The sequence below is a fragment of the Elaeis guineensis genome, chromosome 5, assembly GCF_000442705.2.
Source record: "Elaeis guineensis isolate ETL-2024a chromosome 5, EG11, whole genome shotgun sequence".
In the NCBI taxonomy this organism is placed as follows: domain Eukaryota; kingdom Viridiplantae; phylum Streptophyta; class Magnoliopsida; order Arecales; family Arecaceae; genus Elaeis; species Elaeis guineensis.
In genome coordinates, this window is record NC_025997.2 from 93758634 (window position 1) to 93777115 (window position 18482).

Consider the following 18482-nt stretch of genomic DNA (forward strand, 5'->3'; position numbering starts at 1 on the left):
GCCGTGCACCCAAATACCCATAGATGGTCCAACCCAACTATCCTCCCAGACCACACCTCCTCTGGAAGCCTGCCATCCAACCTGGTGTGAGGTGATCGATTAACCAAGTAACCCGCTGCATCAACTGTGTCAACCCAGAATGCCTTTGGAAGCCCTGCCTGCAGCCTCATGCATCGTGCCTTTTCCAGAAGTGTTCTGTTCATCCTCTCGGCCACCCCATTCTGCTGTGGAGTCCCCTTAACTGAGAAGTGTCTCCTGATCCCACACTCCTCACAGTAGTCCTGGAACTCTCTGCTGGTGTACTCCCCGCCATTGTCTGACCTCAGACACTTCATGCTCCTCCCCTGCTCCTTCTCCACCTCAGCTCTCCAGATCTTGAACTTGGTGAAGACCTCTGACTTCTCTCTCATGAAGTAAATCCAGAGTTTCCTTGAGAAATCATCAATCAGGGTCATGAAGTATCTGGCCCCATTCCTAGCTGAAACTGAGGTTGGTCCCCACACATCCGTGTGTACTAACTCCAGAGGGGCTGCACTGCGGATTGTACTGATGTTGAACTGAACTCTCCTCTGCTTTCCCATCTGGCAAGGCTCACAGATCTCCCCTGTAGCAACATCCTCCAGATCAGAGATGAGTCCTCTCCTGCTCAACTCCCTCAGCCCCTTGTCACCCATGTGGCCAGGCGGTAGTGCCACATCCTGTAAGCCCCATGCTGGTCCTGTGCTGCAACTGCTGCATCAGACTCTCCGGTCACCACAGATCCCTCCATGCGATAGAGGTTATTGTCCAACCTCTTGCCTCTCATCACCACCATAGCTCCATTGGAGATGTTTAATACTCCGCTTCTAGCCCTACTGCTGAAGCTGTATCCATTGCGCTCCAAGTAGCCTAGTGACACCAGATTCTTTTCCAGCTCCGGGACGTGCTTTACATTTGTCAATGTTCTCACAATCCCATCAAACATCCTCACCCTGACTGTCCCTATCCCAGCCACCTTGCAAGGATGATTGTCGTCTAGAGTCACTGATCCCTCATCTATCTTGGTGTATGTCGCAAACCAAGACCTGTGTGGTGTGTAGTGATGTGAGCACGCAGAGTCTAGTGTCCACTCCTCTGTGTAATGCCTGTGACCATCTGATACCATAAGTAGATCATCCTCCACCTGCTGTCCAGCAACTGCACTCACTGATTCTGAGCCACTTCTTTCTCTCTTCTTGCTCTTCCATAGTGGACATTCTCGCTTGAAGTGCCCGAACTCGTTGCACTTGAAGTATTTCATCTCTTTCTTTCCCTTCCTGGACTTGGACTGCCCTCTGGACTTGCTTCTGCCTCTGCCTCTACCTGTCCTCTCCCCTACTGCCAAACCCTCCTGGGGAGCCCGATCTCTGGTCAACTTTTTCCTTTGCTCCTTAGACCTCAGCACCGAGACCATGTCCTTATATTCCAGAGTCTCCTTGCCGTAGAGCAGTGTAGTCACCAAAGAGTCATATGATCCTGGCAGCGAACACAAAAGATCCCTCCTGCATCTGAAGACTGTACAACCTCTTCTTCAGCATTAGCTTGTTGCACATATTCTTCCCCATATATATGGTGTGCAACTTCGACCAAAGGCCCTTTGGGGTCTTTTCTTCTAGCACCGAATACAACGCCGCATCCATCAAACATCCTCTGATCACCGAGCATGCTTTCTTCTCCAACGATGCCCACTATCTATCTGTCATTCCCTCAGGCTTCTCATCCAAAGCCTGATCTAGATTTGCTTGCACCAGAAGATCCTCCACCCGGATTTTCCACATGAAAATTTTTTTCTTGCTATCAAACTTCTCAAAATCGACCTTCATGTTACTGCCCATGACTAGATCCAAGCCAAACAAGCAATATAAAATCAAGAAGTGTAGAATATACCTTGATGGTACCTTGCTGAAAATTTTCAGCACTTGGGATCTTCAACTTCTCGTGCTTGGAACCACTTCCTCACTACTGTGGCTCTGATACCAACTATTGGAGCATGATCCTGGCTCCTCCCATGGACCTTGGGTGCAGTAGAACTAGCAACGAACAAATCTGGAGACTTCTGGACTCGATCGAAGGCCCTTGACGAAATCAGCCTGGTTGCTGTCTTCTTCATCAGCCTTTCGTTCCAGATGAAGAATGCCTCTAAGATCACCTCTAAAAATCCAAGATCTGGTATCCAACCAGATCAGGCCTGGACTGAGGTCTTTCAAATTGTAGATCTTAAATTGGGGTATTCTAGATAGGGAAGAAGATAGATAGAACCAGACCTTGCAGATCTGTCCTGCTGCAGCCTTTCCTGTAGATCTGTTGATGGAGATCTCACCCATACCTCAAACGATCTCAGATCAACTCCAGATCTGAGAGAAACTTGTACCAATCTCATAGCAAGAGATTTCAAGTCCTGGACCTGATATTTGGATAGCTGCAAGAGAGGGAGAGACAATATGGTTGGCGGCACAAAGGGGGAGGGGCTAGCGCCTCCCCTACTTTTCCTGCCTTCTATGGACCTGGCGGCAAGAAACCCTAGGGTTTCTTGCTCCTGGGGCATGGAGAATAGCTGGAGAAAGAGGGAGAAGAGAGAGAGAGACTTGGGAGAAAGAGTTCTTGTATTCCTTCGCTTAATCAAACCTATACAGTGCATGTATATATAAACACAGGGTCAAGTGACCCAAACCCAAAACTCCCTTGACCAACTCTATGGGAGATTAGGTTAACCCAATCCCATGTACACCCATGACTCGATCTAATCTCACCTATCCTGGACTCAGACCTGGCCCATAAAGAGTTGGTTCCTTGAGGCCCACATAACCTAGACCTCAAGAACTCGAAAGGCCCACAGCCTTTCAACCTAGGGCCCTACTAGCCCTAGAGCCTCCATGAAACCCTCATGAATCATGGACCTTGGCCTTAGCCTTGGTCCCCTTGGCCTTGGGCACATCACCTGGATCACAACAGGAACCTCTAATGTGTGTGACCCTGCAGGTTCGATCCTAAGCCGGTAGCACAGGAACCAATTCCTGTACTAATCGAAGTGACTATCTAGCAATGGTACCCGACGTCCGGATAGGTCGAATAGTCACAATCGCAACACTCAGAACCTACGTGAATATGGTTACTGTATAATTCATCTTTTTGATCTCTGTATTTAGGATGACTCAGGGTTAAACTGTTAACCTTGATCAGATCATCCGAATCATGCTCAACTCAAACAGTCCTGTGACTCCTCACTAGGACTACCCTGGTCAAGGTTTTGCTAAATTGAAACACGACTGTACACAGCTCCTGAACTGGAGTGGTCAATCCCATCTTGACACACGCACTGACAAGTCAAGTACTTGACTACACCCAACAGTCTTCCGTCACTGAATTAGAAATTCAGGTAGTCCAGTGCCTAAGTGCAGTGAGTTGCTTGCAAGTCACCATGGCGGTCTCAGATCGGAGGGACAGTTATACCCATATCCTATCGGAGCAAATCTTGATAGTAGAAAAGGCTCTGGAGTCGGTCACTTTCAGTGCAGATGTACCCTTACATCTCACCTGTATGCCATACCAGTGTCTCCACACTCCTTGGTTAAGAGGACAACCAACCCATATGGCACAAAATGACCTATGCTTGATAAACATTGTTGTCCTTGGTAATAATGTATCATTTGGTCGCACACAGGTTTAAGGACTAAACAATAAATCCTTCTTTGTCGAGTCTAAATAGTCCTAAGGACTTCACCATAACACAGGAGTTCATTAGAAGATAAAACAATTTGTGATAAAAAATATCAAAATAACTTTTATTAATTTATAATTTATATACTAATACAAAAAAGAGCACAACCGTTAATAGGCTAACGATTAGATTTGGGACACTATTCCCAACAATCTCCCACTTGGCCTAAAGTTAATTGGTGCAGTATCTAATACCCATCTTCAACTTGAAGTCGTCAAACTCCTTCACCGCAATGGTTTTAGTGAATGGGTCAGCCAGGTTCTCCTTTCCGTCGATCTTTTGAAGGTCGACGTCACCTTGATCCATGATTTTTTGGATGAGATGGTAGCGATGCAGAATATGCTTCATCCACTGGTGTGCCTTTGGTTCCTTCGCCTGAGCAATGGCTTTAGAGCTATCACAGTAGAACAGAACTGGACCAACAAGGGAGGGTGCTACTTCAAGCTCGATGATGAATTTCCTCAGCCACACTACTTCTTTGGTAGCATCTGATGTAGCGACATACTCTGTCTCGCAAACTGAATCAGCCACTATGTGCTGCTTGGAACTCTTTCAGCAGACAGCCCCACCATTAAGGGTAAAAATAAATTCCGACACACTCTTGCTGTCATCGTGATCAGACTGAAAACTAGAGTCTGTAAACCCTATAAGTCTCAAATCCGATTCACCATAAACAAGCCACTGGTTCTTAGTATTTCTTAAATACTTCAGGATGGTTTTAACAACCTTCCAGTGATTCTCCTCTGGATCAGATTGGTATCTACTCACTACCCCTAGTGAGTATGCCACATCTGGTCGTGTACATGTCATGGGGTACATGATAGATCCCACTATCGAAGCATATGGAATTCTACCCATACGCTCTCTCTCTTGAGGTGTTGTCGGACAATCTCTCTTCGAGAGAGAAATTTCATGGCCTATTGGTAGATAGCCTTTCTTAGAATTCTCCATGCTGAACCTCTTCAGCATAGTATCAATGTACGTGGACTGAGATAAGCCAAGCAACCTTTTAGATCTATCCCTATAGTTCCTCATCCTTAGGATGTAGGAAGCTTCTCCCAGACCTTCATGGAGAACTGTGACGACAACCAAATCTTTATTCCCTGTAATGCAGGGATATTATTTTCGATTAAGAGAATGTCATCCACATACAATACAAGAAATACCACTACTGGATCATTAGCCCACTTATAAATGCAAAGCTCTTCTCCGCTCTTAATGAAGTCATACGTCTTGATCATCCTATCAAAACGTATGTTCCAACTCCGGGATGCCTGCTTAAGTCCATAAATAGATCTCTATAGCCTGCACACCTTAGACTCATCTGTGGATGTGAATCCTTTAGGTTGTATCATATACACCTCTTCGTCCAGCTCTCCTTTAGAAAAGCTGTCTTCACATCCATCTATCAAATTTCATAGTCCAGATGGGCAGCTATCACAAGCATAATCCGAATGGATTTGAGCATTGCTACAGGAGAAAACATCTCGTCATAGTCTATACCATAACGTTGACTATATCCCTTGGTAACCAGACGGGCTTTATAGGTCTCCACATTTCCGTATGCACCTCTCTTCCTCTTGATGACCCACTTACACCCTTTGGGTTTTACTCCTTCGGGTGGATCAACCAATGTCCACACATCGTTGACCTTCATGGACTCCATTTTGGATTTCATGGCCTTTAGCCATTTCTCAGAGTCAGGTCTCTGCATTGCATCCATGTAGGTGATCGGATCCTCATCATTTTCATCAAGTTCGATAGGATCACCATCCCGGATCAAGAAATCATAGTATCTGTCCGATTGACGTGGTACTCTACCAGATCGCCTTAAGGGTACAGGAACAATAGGCTCCGAATTTGATCTAACCAAATTCAGTTCAGGTTCAGCTACTTGTGTCAGTTTTTCCACCTATCGAACTTCCTCAAGTTCGACCTTAGAGGCAACAGTCCCTTTACCAAGGAACTCTTTTTCTAAAAAGATTGTCTTAAGACTGACAAATACCTTTTGCTCATCAGCTAGGTAAAAATAATACCCTTTGGTCCCTTTTGAATACCCTATGAAATAACACTTGTCAGACCTAGGCCCAAGCTTGTCCGTAATTAAATATTTAAGATAAGCCGGACACCCCAAAACCCTAAGGTGCGAGAGTACTGGCTTACGTCCTATCCATATCTAATATGGTGTTTTGGTTACCGACTTACTCGGAACCCTATTTAGAAGGTAACAAGCCGATTTGAGCGCATATCTCCAGAGGGAGATCAGCAGACTAGCAAACCCCATCATGGATCAAACCATGTCCAACAAGATCCGATTCCTCCTTTCAGACACACTATTATGCTATGGTGTTCCAGGAGGTGTCCACTGAGAGAGAATCCCATTCTTCCCAAGATATGTCAGAAACTCATTAAAAAGGTATTCACCTCCTCGATCAGATCGAAGAGTTTTAATACACTTTCTAGTTTATTTTTCTACCTCATTTTAGAATAGTTTGAACATTTCAAACGACTCCGACTTATGCTTCATTAAGTAGACATATCCATACCTAGATAGGTCGTCTGTGAAGATTATGAAGTAGAAATATCCACCTCTTGCATTTGAGCTCATGGGTCCACATACATCAAAATGTACCAGACCCAAGAGTTCACTGGCTCTCTCACCTTTTTCAGTAAAAGGTGACTTGGTCATCTTTCCAAGAAGATAAGACTCATAGGTTGGAAGTGATTCACAATCACATACTTCAAAAATTTCTTCTTGAGCTAACCTGTTTATCCTGTTCTTATTGATATGACCTAGCCTACAGTGCCAAAGGTAGACTTCTGACATATTATCTATTCTAGAGCATTTACCGGAGGTTTGAACCATATTAACAGGCTGTGATAGTAAGTATATTCCATTATTTAGTTGTCCAACAAATATTGTAACACCATTCAAAATGATATTGCAAATATTCTTTTTATTAAAAATTCATAACCGTACATGGCCAAAAGGCCTACAGAAATAATATTTAATAAAAAACTTGGACAATAGTGACATTCACTAAGAATTACATTACGAGAGTTGATTACAAGGTTCATGATTCCTAAAGCTAGAACTGAAACTTTGCTTCCATCTCCAATGTTCAGGAACCTCTCATCTTCATCAAATCTCCTACTGACCTACAGACCCTGCATCAAATTACAGATATGATAAGGGCTTCCGGTATCCAATACCCAGGCAGTAGTATCACAAATAAAAAGGTTGTAAGGTGTTATTATATAATTACCTTGCTTCTTCTTCGACCTATTCGGGTCCAGGGAGGCAATGTATAGAGGACAGTTCCTCTTTCAGTGCCCTTGCTTCTTGCAAAAGAAATACTCTACCTAGCTCTGGTCGGGCTTGCACTTCTTGGTCTGACCCTATGCAGATGTCCCAGCATGCGACTGCACCTTATTCTTCTTCTTCTTGTTCTTCTTCCCTTTTTTAAAGAGTCGACGACCAGAAGAAGACCCTCCCACAACATTCACCGACTCCTTATGGAGCTGGTGGTCCATCTCAAAGTTCTGCAGCAACCCCAACAAGCCGTGGTAGTTTACTGCAGGCTTTGTCATCCGAAAATGAGTAAGGAAGGGGAGGAAGGACTTGGGCAAAGAATTAAGGATCGCATCCTTAGCGAGCTGCTCATGCAAGAAAAAGCCCAGTTTACTTAGATGCTCAATCATTTCGATCATGTACAGTACATGATCAGTGACTGAGGCCCCATCCCTCATCCGAGCATTGAAAATGGCACAACTAGTTTTGTGCCTTTCAACGTCATCAGGAGTGCCAAAGGAGTCATTCAACATTTGAAGCATCTCCTGCAGCTGGGTATTTTCAAACCTACGGTTGAACTCATCATTCATTGCCGCCAGTATTATGCACCGAACGGTGGTGCGGTCATGGAGCCACTTCTGGTAAGTATCTCGAACCGTCCCTCTAGTGTTCGGGGCTGGATCTTCAGGTGTCGGATCCATTACTACATAAAGGATCCGCTCATGTTCAAAGATGATTTTTAATTTTCGATACCAGCTATCGAAATTAAGTCCCATGAGCTTGTCATTATCTAATAATGATCGGAGCGACAAGGTAGTGGCCATAGCTGCATAAAGGAAAATCAAACCTTTATTAGTATATAAATTATTAATACTAAAGATTTGGACTTTAGTCTAAAGTTTCTCCCAGTTTTTATACGAATTGGTAGCCTCAACCTCCAATTCAAGGAATTACTTTAATTCCTTAGTGGGTACTAGAATCCACACAGACCACACACGAGCCCAACTTTGGTTGGTCAACCCATGTGCATCTATGGGTAGGTTCATAACCAGTTGTTTCTCTAAACAACTTCTAGTAATTAATTTTGCCCCAGAACCTAATCAGTAGGCTTTGGCCTCTACTGAAAAGATCTGGTTAGGTCCAACCATTAACATGACTTGATTTGGTGAATCGGACCAATAAATGATCAGGCCCGACTTTGGCCGGCCAACCTGACCACCATTAGAAAGACTCAACCAAATGATCATATTATGAATGATAATTCCATTAGTCAATAAGCACCAGGCCTTTGGGCCTCCAGTGATTATTAAACTAATGGACTCATTATCACTCACTTAATGGGAGGCTATGACTTAGTTATCACTATAACTTAATCATTTTAGGGACTTAATAATTTTTGAAAATTTTTTATTAAAGGATAGATGAGAAGAAATTAACCAGCCAATTTTAATCCTCCCACTGACTTCACCAAGTCAGATTAAAAAGGATTTAATTAATGCCGGCATTAGGAGCAGCTAAATCAGTCACACTGATTTACCTAATGACATGGGTGAGCCCTAATCAGCAAGTGATCTAATCAAAACCTAACTCACCAGATTGGCCAGGTAAGTGAGATCAGTGGTGGGGATATGCCTTTAACTCGTCAGAGATCGAATCAATACGAGTAGCTTCCACTTAAGAACCACTGGTCAAACTGCCGAACTTACCTTAGACACCAATCGATTCATTAGTTTTAATTTGATCAACTTAGTAAATAGGGTTCCACCGTGTAGCCATGAATTAAGTCCATCTTGGTCAAGTTAAAGATATGGACCCATTCAACTACAACTATTGGAGTTGAGTCTAGAGTGTCCTTGACCTAATCTAATTCAACTTTTGATTAGATTTGACCAATTACTCTAATTTAGTCTATTTCTTTAAGCTAACCTTAGGTCTAACCCAATTATGGACCTAATCCATCTAACCCATTAACCCACAAGTTTATGTAATTGTCTTAGGTCTTAATTCACAATTCTAGACCAACTAGACAACACTTAATTCTTTTAATTAAGTATTTGGGCTGATGGATTAGGGTTTGGCATTTTGAAAATAATTTTTAAATTTGAAAGGTTTTATTTTCTGTTCACCAAATGTGTTGACTCATTTCACAAATAGATCAGCACATTTCATAAACAGCAATCCTATTGCTAATAACAGAAAATAACTCAATCAAAATAAATCATGAATATTTCTTTAGATCTAATCTAACACATTCATGATAAATTTTATAATTGAACCTTTACAATTAAGTCCTTTTACTGCTTCATCTGCATGGGATATAATTGCAGCAGCACCCCTACCGCCATAGGAGACCCCATCGAATGGGAGGAGAGGGCCTTTAAATCCTTCTTTTTTCCTATGACCGGACGACCATGGCAACCAACCCAATTAGACTACTTGCTACTTGGATCAAGTATATCTAAATATACCAATTTCAAAATTTAAAATTTAAAATTTAAAATTTAAATTTTTAAATTTCAAATTTAAAATTTCAAACAAATTTCAAATTTTGAATTTCAAATTTTTGAATTTTAAATTTTGAATTTTGAATTTCAAATTTCAAATTTCGAATATCAAATTTGAAATTTCAACCAAATTTTAAATTTTAAATTTTAAATTTTAAATTTCAAAATTTGAATTTCAAATTTGAAATTTCAAATGTTGGGTATAAAATATCCCCAGCCGAAGTTTGTAAATGACTGACCCTTCTAGGATTTTTCTAGCTTCCGACCTTGTGTGGCATCTCTCTGAACCCCCTTGACCGTCCGAGCTTCCATAATACCGTCCGGACTTCTCCGACAATGAGCTTCTCCATCCATCTACCGGGCCGCTCCAAAGGCTCTCTAGGCCTCACTATCAGCCGACCTTCTACAGTGATCAACTATTCTCCGAACTTCTTCCAGACTTCGTCAATATCTGAGCTTCTCCGATAATGAGATTTCTACAGTAATTAGACTCCATCCAAGTTTCTACGATGGTCGACCGCCTTCAGGATTCCTACCGAGCTCCTGCGAGAGCTGAACTTCTACTACGAGCGGTCTACTCCGAACTTCTACTATGAGCGGTCTACTCCGAACTCCTACAGCGGGCGGTCTACCCTGGATATCTACTATAAACAAATTTCATTCGAGCCTCTACTGTAAACATATTTCTTTCGAACTTCTATTATAGGTAGACTTCAGCCGAGCTTCTTCATAGTCAGATCCCAGACGAGCTTCTATAATGGGACAGGATCCACCGGCCAGGTCGCTACTTCGAGCTCCCACGACAATCGATCTTCGACCGAGCTTCTACAATAAGCGGTCTCCTTTTAGCCTTCTATAAGAACTAGACTCCGTTTGAACTTCCATAGCGGATGGATATCGGATGAGCTTCTACGATGGACGGACTCTGGCAGCTAAATTTCTACAACGACCGATCGTCTCCAGTGTTTGCCGAACTTCTCCAACGCCATCCGAAGTCCACCGCCGGCTGACCCTCCGTCAGATTCTTCATGAAATCAGACTTCTCCGATGGATAATCTTCAGACGAGCTTCCACATCAGGCGAATCCCAGATGGACTTCTCTAGCAATCGGATTCCTACTAGACTTCACTAATGAAAAGTCTCCATCTGAGCTTCTACAGCAGATGACTCCCGCCTGTGGCATCAGTGTCTGAGACGTCTGGCAATAGTAGACTCATCAGTAGCCTCGAAAATATTCGAGCTTCTCCTAGATCGACGGGGTAGAGAGCCATTCCGCTCCATCAGATATCCCAGCCGAGCTCCAGCCGACAGATCCGAACTCTTTGGCAAGTCACGACAATGGCCACTACCCTACTCCACTCTCTGTAATAGAATTTGGCTCCACCACTCTCTGGCAAGTCATGACAATGGACACCACTCCACTCTCCAGGCTCTACTACTCTCTAGCAAGTCACGACAACGGACACCACTCTACTCTCCGTAACAAACTCTACGTGGCCCTGAATGACCCCTGACGCCACTACTCTCCGTAACAAACTCTGTGCAATAGAAAATATTAATTAATCTAATTAATTAATATATATTTATCCTATACTAGGATCTAAATATGATATATAGCATGCATTCAAATTTGAAATTCAAACTTCTACAGTAAATAATTTACTGTTATGTGTTCAGAACATATTACCTTCATGTAGGTAGTCGATCGCTGCAATCTGATCACTATCTGAAAGGTCTGATCATTGTAATGCAGTCACACAGTGTGTTTGATCTCTGCGGATCATCCACACGAAGCTCCCAGTCTGATCGGCTCCTCACGAATGCTAGTTCGTTGTAGAGCCCTTTTGACGGTCGATGCTGATCGAACTCCTTCGATCGATGTCTGCCGACTCTTTGAATACTCTGGATCATTAGCAAAGATGGTAGAGAGGTTGATGAAGTTCTCCCTAAAATTTGGTGGGCTCACAACACTCGTAGCTCACCTTCTCACTTCCCGAACCCCAGGCAAAAACCCTAGGTTACTCACTGAAAACCTTGCGCCCACTCTTGTTTCTTTTCTTTCTTTTTCTCTTGGAAGTTTTTGAACTTCCTACTCATGCACAAGGCTTCCTCATGCCTACTATTCTCTCTCAAAAAATTTCTATGCATGCCCCACCTCCCTTTCTCTTTTAAAATAGTGCAAGACGTGTCTTATCCGTGTGAAAGGATAAAGATAAGTGGTTGCACACTTGAATTCAAATCGAATTTGAATTCGAATGCAAACCAACTCATCCTTATCCACTCTAGGTGTGAGAAGAGAGGAGGCGTGGCTTCTTTGTGCATGGAGAGTTTACACGAGAAACTCTTTCTTGTGTAAAGCAAGGGGCACACAAGATAAGGTGGGTGGTGCATGGATTAGTTGGTTGCCCATTCAAATTCAAACATCCTTTGAATTTGAATGGCCAACTAACTTATTTTTATCCAGATAATTAGTGCACAAGGGAGGGCATGGGATGCCTTCTGTGTGGGAGAAAATTCATGAGAAGTTGCTTCTCGTGAATTCAAATGGGCGTAGAGAAGTGAGGTGGCGCAGGGAGTTGAATTCAAAAGGTGGTTTGATCATAATTGAACCAACCTAATCAAAATAGGTTAAGCACAATTAGACTAAGTTAAACCCAACTTAATTAGGCTTATTTATACTCAATAAAATCCTAATTAAATTAGGAATTGACTAAGCCCAACCCCTGATCAGATCAGGGACCAAAACACCTTAGCGATTAGGTCAACACTTAACCTAATCGGGTCAAACCCAATTGAATCCAATTCAATTGGACTTGATCCAAAAATAATTACTCAATCAAATTGAGTTAATTAGTGATCAAATCACTAATTAAATCTCTCATAAATATTGAGTTCAAATCCGATGGGCAATCGGGTATCAGAATTTATCGATATGAAATCCTGATCAAAAAGTCCCAAACCAGTGAAACTTTTGACCCCGATACCCAAAATGTGTGGAACTCATGATCAGAGAATCTTGATTCTCGATCACAGAATCTCAGATACTTAAGACTCTTCACCAGCCATCAGATCAGATAGGAACCTCTAATGTGTGTGACCCCACAGGTTCGATCCTAAGCTGGTAGCACAGGAACCAATTCCTGTAAAAATCGAAGTGACCATCTAGTAATGGTACCTGATGTTCGGATAGGTCAAATAGTCACAATCGCAACACTCAGAACCTATGTAAATATGGTTACTGTATAATTCATCTTTTTGATCCCTGTGTTTATGATGACTCAGGGTTAAACTGTCAACCCTGATCAGATCATCCGAATCGTGCTCAACTCAAACAGTCTTGTGACTCCTCACTAAGACTACGCTAGCCAAGATTTTGCTAAATTGAAATACGATTGTACACAGCTCCTGAACTGGAGTGGTCAATTCCATCTTGACACACGCACCGACAAGTCAAGTACTTGACTACACCCAGCAGCCTTCCATCACTGAATTAGAAATTCAGGTAGTCCAGTGCCTAAGTGCAGTGAGTTACTTGCAAGTCACCGTGGCGGTCTCAGGTCGGAGGGATAGTTATACTCATATCCCATCGGAGCAAATCTTGATAGCAGAAAAAACTCCGAAGTCGGTCACGTTCAATGTAGATGTACCCTTATATCTCACCTGTATGCCATACCAGTGTCTCCACACTCCTTGGTTAAGAGGACAATCAACCCATATGGCACACAACGTCCTATGCTTGATAAACATTGTTATCTTTGGTAACAACATATCATTTGGTCGCGAACAGGTTTAAGGACTAAATGATAAATCCTCCTTTGTCGAGTCTAAATAGTTCTAAGGACTTCCCCACAACACAGGAGTTCATTAGAAGATGAAACAATTTATGATGAAAAATATCAAAATAACTTTTATTAATTTATAATTCATATACTAATACAAGCAAGAGCACAACCGTCAATAGGCTGACAATTGGCTTTGGAATATTATTTCCAACAGAAGGTTGGTGTACGATCGCTTCCTTAGGATAAATGTGTCTTGATTCTACGGTGTGGAGACATCGGAGCAAGAGTACAGGTATTCATTGAGAACGAGAGTACTGAGCGTGACCATATCAAGCAGTCATAAGAAAGTCTACCTTTTCGTCGATGACTAGCTCGATGCTGTAGTTGTGTGCTTAGTTCTTTGACCTGAGGTGCATCGACAGTTCACCTTGAGTGTGTTATAGTTTGACTACACCATAACTCGATCTCCTAGCCATTCGAAACCCTGAGATGTATGTTGGCTGTAGCATATTCATTGTAGGAACTAGGTCGCACCAAGATGGGATCTATCAACCTCAGTAGATGAGAGGAGTAGTCCTATGATAATTGAAAGATCGAGTCCTTAAGTCTATGGCCATGACAGAGTGAAATAATGAAAAAGAGTTTTCTATTAAGGTTTCACATCGAACTCAGATCGATCGATTAACTCATATGATTGATGTTGGGTTTGACGAGTTCACCTTAACATTAATTCAGTCGTGACTCATGATAGAGGAACTCAATCACACAGGTAATTGCATCATGAGGTTCATCTTTAGTTCTGATGGATTGCCACCATATATTGCTAGGTGTCATTGATGGATTTTGGGAGCAATTAGAATGATATTGATGATCGATCATTCTAATTGTCTGAATCAGAAGAGTTCTGGTCCATCGAAAGGAGTTTCGATGATGTCGATGATGAGATCACGACATGTCTCATTACCATACAAAATTGAACCTAACTGGATCACACAAACAAGGGTTAGGGTCTGGATATCATCAATTGGGCTAACTCAATTGATTTGGATTAGATCCAATTAGGTTCAAGGAAATCATGCTAGCACATGATTGAGCCTAACTTTCTCCTCGTGTAATCTTTTCTATCTCTACTGAGCTAAATATGATTTGACTCATCCAGAGAACCTTAGAAAGGTTTTTTTCAGTCTAAATAAAGCTTATCCAGCTCAAAAAAGGCTTGTCTTAATTCATGAGATGAATTTAAGACAACACCTGCTAATTCCTAGCACCTGCCAATTTTATTTTAGGACATCTGTCAAAAGTTGATATATGGGTCTTAAACTGAAGAGGGCTCATTGAAAGATTTTTGTGGAGTATCCACATGTCAAAACCCAATTGAATTGGGTGCCATAATCAGATTATGGCATGAGTCCAATTGGATTAAAGTGGGCACCCCAAATGGATAAGAACCAAAGAGTCCTGATAAACATGGACTCTTTGGCGCCACCTTGATTGAGCTTATCTAATGTTGGTGCCAACTTAGGAGAGAGGGTGGGGTTCTTATCTGATGTGATTAGATGACATCACTCTACCAATCAAAATTTTTTTAGAATTTATTAGAATTTTTTGATTGTTTGAATGATGTGGCACTGCACAGCACACAGGGTCTATATAAACCCTGCTGCGCCTAGGGTTTCGTGAAAGAAATTATCTTATGCATAAAACCCAATAGATGCCACCCCCTCCCCTCTTCTCCATATCCTCCTTGCTCTCCTTCCTCCCCTCTTCATGTCCAAAGAGTTGGACGTCCATCTGGCAAAGATCCAAGGCGTGGTGACGCTTGGAACAGAAGGTTGCAGGACATCTTTGACAGGCTGCTGCTCCAACTTTAGAAGGAGTTCTGAAGTACTTTCAAATTAGATAAAGATCTAATTTTTGGAGCATAGATTTATAATGAGAAGATGTTCCAGATCCTACCCAAGTGGATACCGATAGAGGCCAAGTGGTTGCGTGGCTACATCAGAACCTCGGGCTGTGCAGAGATCATCTACAGGGTAATCAGATTACCCTTGAGGTATTTCTTCTTTCATCATAGATTTAGATTTAATTTTAGATTTTAAATATCAGATAATAAAATTAGATCTAGAGAATTAGATCTAAAATATATAGGATAAATTTTTAAAAATTATTCTGCCCCAGATTTGATGAAATCTGGAAGATCCTACGAGGAAAAAGCGGTTTTCCCCCCTTCAAGTGGTATCAGAGCCAGGTTGTTGGCTCTATTTCAGATCTATTTTAGATCTGATTTTAATTTTAATTTATTTGATATTAAAAGATTTCAAATTTCACATCAGATATGATAGTATCTAAAATTAAAATATTTAAAATTAAATCTAAAAAGATCTAACATGCATAAGATGCATGACTAGACTAGGATTAGTTGAATCCATGAATAGTCTTAAGTTTTATATTTTAATGAGATTAAAATATAAATTAAATATAATTTATTATATATTTTTTTGATGTTATAATTATTATAATCAAATCAAAAAATAAAAAATAAAATTTTAATTATTTCATAAAATTGATCTGTTGCATGCCTAGACTAGTTGTAGAATTGTTCTAGTAACATTCTAGAATAGTTTTTATTTTGAATAGTTTAATTTAAATTTTATTTTTCAGATATTACATGTGATGTATTAGATCCAAAATTATATTAATTAGATTGATTTTTGATACATGAGATGTATGCAAAGCATGTATTAGTTAGATCTTAAATTGTATATGTGATATGTTAATTTAGATCTAACTAGTTTTGTAGTTAAATTTATATTTCTGATTAAGGTGTTCCTCATGGCCGTCCAGTCATAAAAATAAAGTAAAATTTTAAGACCCTCTCTTCCCATTCAATGGGGTGTTCATATGACGTGTAGGGGTGCCGCGTGTTCATCCTTAATCAGAAATCAAAATTTTTTTTTCTGTAAAATCCTAGATCCTGAAACCTTAGGATTTATTTTACATTCTTTATTTATGAACCCAAACTTAATTAATAAACTAAGCTTATGAAATTAAGTTAGGTCTAAAATTGAGAATTTTAGATCTAAGATATTTTTATAAAATTGGGTTCGGGCTTGGGTAGCTCAATTAGGTCTAGCGGTTGATCAAACCGAATCAAGAGTTGGTTAGGTGGGATCATGAAAGCTAATAATTGACTAGCCTAATAGGATTAAGTCTGGATCAAGGTCGAATCACATTTAGATGTGACTCGATCAAGTTAAGACCTAATTTGGCTCAGTGGTTAGAGCCTGGATTGTAGGCTAACCCAATTGGTTCTGGTTCGATAATTTGGTGTCTAAGGTAAGTTGGGCAGATGCAACTGACTGGTTTTTAATTGAGAGCTACTCGACTCGAATGCGTTCTTATCGAGTTAGTGGCATATCCCTTCCATCGGTCTCACTTATCTGGCCATATGTGTCGACCCAATTTTGATTTGAGGTGGCTAACAATTCGAGCTAACCCATGCCACTAGGTTAGTCATAATTGTTATGACTATGTCAAGTCAAGTTTAATGAGACCTAAATCAAATCTCTCTAAGAAAATATTAAGTCTAGGTCTTCCACCATTGTGGATGTGCGGGCCCTTCCCGGGATTGATTGTTCTCGGCTGGTTTCAGTGGCTCAGTTACACTGGAAAGATGCAACCATGTCCATTAGGCATTGGATGCTACAGATTAGAGGATGGGTTGGGCTCAATATTTTGGATATGGTGAGGGACCCAATCAGGAATCTAGTTTATGCAAATAGTGGATTTGACTTAACTAAGGATTGGAGCAATATCCCGGACACGGTGAGCTTCATGAATTAGAGACCAACTTTTGGGTGCACCATGATTAGAGAATCATTAGACAAGAGTTGTCTACTCATTGGTTGATCCATCACCAATAACTGTTAGGTGAGGTGATGAGCCAGTCGGTGAGACCGCACCACCCACTAAAAATAACTGATCACAGAGATTTTCAATCTCTACCAAGGGAGTGTAGGGATCTGAGAAAATAATGGGAGCCTAATTTGTTTAAAAATAAAAACTCTAAACAAATTGGTTGAGTCTGATTATAAAATCTAACTAGAAATTTTTGACTCTCTACAAGAAATATGTCTGCCTCAAACCCCTTGACCAAAATTCTAGACACCCATAGACTGACTGGATCCAATTTCAAGGACTGGTTGAGGAACTACAGAATTATTCTGGGTTTCAAAAAATTGACTCATGTCTTGGACTAGGACCCACCTGCCATACCAGCACATCTGACTGCTAAATAGAGAGCGTCTCTGAAAAAGTGGACGGATGATGATAACAAAGCAAGGTACTACATGTTGGGTGCAATGTCTGATGACTTGCAGTGCCAACATGAGAGCATTTTGACTACCCACTAAATGTTGGCTCACCTACAAGAGTTGTTTGGTGAACAGAGTCGTGAGGCCAAGTATCAAGTCTGTCAAAGACTTTTTAAGGCCAAGATGCGTGATAGGCAGTCAGTCCAAGATCATTGTTTGACAATGATCAAGGATCTTGAGGAGCTTGAGAAGCTCGGTATCATCTTAGACAAAGATTTTTAGATTGATGTGATCTTTCAGTCCTTGTCTGATACATATGGTCAGTTCATCATGAACATTCATATGCATAAGATGCAGTGTACCTTGACCGAGTTAATGAACATGCTGGTTACGACTGAGCTTTCTATAAAGGATTCAAAAAGCTCAGTTCTTATTATGGAGTGGACTTCTTCCAAGAGAAAGTCTTTTGAAAAGAAAAAGAAGTCTGCGAAGAAGCAGAAGGTGGATGGCAAGAAAAAGAAGACAGAACCGAAAAAGAAAGCTGCTGATAAGGGAAAATATTTTCACTGCCAATCAGACGGCCATTGGAAGCGAAACTGTCCTTAGTACCTGACCACCCTGAAGAACAAGAAGGATGGTCCTTCTGGAGGTATGCTCATTTTAGAGTCTAATCTTATGGTTTCTTTTGCATCCAGTTGGGTGCTTGACTCTGGTTCTAGTGCTCATTTGTGCACTTCTATGCAGGGTCTTGAGGAAAGCAGGAGGTTGAGAGATGGAGAGATGATCCTACACGTCGGAAATATAGCAAGAGTTGCTACTGTGGCCGTGGAAACCTACCCTCTGTGATTACCGTTA